The sequence below is a fragment of the Myotis brandtii genome, unplaced genomic scaffold (genome assembly GCF_000412655.1).
Source record: "Myotis brandtii unplaced genomic scaffold, ASM41265v1 scaffold879, whole genome shotgun sequence".
Lineage (NCBI taxonomy): Eukaryota > Metazoa > Chordata > Mammalia > Chiroptera > Vespertilionidae > Myotis > Myotis brandtii.
Window position 1 is genome coordinate 464,787 of NW_005371595.1, and position 1,186 is coordinate 465,972.

Sequence of the window (1,186 nt, forward strand, 5' to 3'; positions counted from 1 at the left end):
CCTGTGTGCCATGACCGGGGCCTCCTGCCCTTGAAAGTGCCCCACCTGCCCAAGGACCAAACACATCCCTCTTCCTGGTAATCGGGACGGAGAGGGTTAACATTTTCAGAGAATCTTCAAGTGACAAACTACCACAGCCGCATCCTGTGCAGTCCCCCCTTCCCTCACACCCTCCTCTCTGCAGACCTCCAGGCTCCCTCTACCTTGATGAGCTGTTCCCTGCTCAGTGAGTTGTCTTTCTTGCACAGTGTATGCAGAGTAACTGTCCGCTTCCTGAGGGGAGGAAAAGAGGAAAGACATGTTTAGGAAAGATGGGGGAGATGGGTTAAGGGCAAATTCTTGTTGACAATGTCATGTTTCAAACTGCCTCAGGGTTCCTCTGAGCAGGAAGGTCTCTGCGGGACTGGGGCAGGGCTCTTATGTCGGTCACGTGGGCCCCTCTCCATATCTATGGAGCAGCTCTGTTTTAACCAGTTTGGGATTCAACTGGGCATACGGCTCAGGTGCTGAAAACACTTGAAAATCTCCCATTTGGCTCAATGCCATCTCTGACATTGAAGGAAAATGACTCCTGAAGCAGAGCTAGTGGCCTGAGGTCCCAGGGAGCCTTAGACACCCCACCCACCAGCCCAGTCCCTGTCCCCAGGGTTGGCTGCCTCCCAGGAGGTGAGGGGACATTGGGAGACATTTGGGTGACACCTCCCCATGCCTCCTCTGATGGGAGAGGCCTACGCACCTGGAAACTTTCCCCCATGTTTTCTTCAGACGATGGACAGACATGCTCTGCAGAGCAGCTAGGATGGCGTGCAGGGAGGAGAAGTTCCTTAGGCTTCTGCACTCCTGGGGAAGGGGAGACATGGGCTGTGAGGTGGGAGCTGTAGCTGTTGCTTCAATCCCCCTTGAATGACACCCCTTCCTGGTGAGAAAGATGCCCAGGTTGGGCACGTTTAGCAGCCAAAGACCAACTCTCAGAAGATGAGGATCCCAGCTCAACCCAAGGAAGGAGCCAGGTAGGAAGTGAGCCTCCCACCATGGAGACCTGTGCATCAAGGTCCACGAGCCCCTGGCAGAGAGGACCTGGAGGCTGTGCTGGGGCTCCGACCTCAGGCCTCAGTCCTGAGAGCTGACCAAGCAGCAGAGGCATTTTTCAAGTCTCCGCATAGGGACGCTGCTGGGCTGCTGGGCC

The 1,186-nt window shown here is 55.8% G+C and overlaps 1 long non-coding RNA gene across 1 annotated transcript in view; it reads right to left on the reverse strand.

The window, feature by feature from the left end:
- Positions 1 to 1,141, reverse strand: part of LOC106724543 — a 10,827-nt gene extending 9,686 nt beyond the window's left edge. The window contains exons 1-2 of the long non-coding RNA XR_001360368.1: positions 737 to 1,141; positions 264 to 273 (exon numbers count right to left, since the gene is read on the reverse strand). This is a non-coding gene — a long non-coding RNA (uncharacterized LOC106724543). The remainder of the gene's footprint in view (positions 1 to 263; positions 274 to 736) is intronic.
- Positions 1,142 to 1,186: the final 45 nt, after the last annotated feature.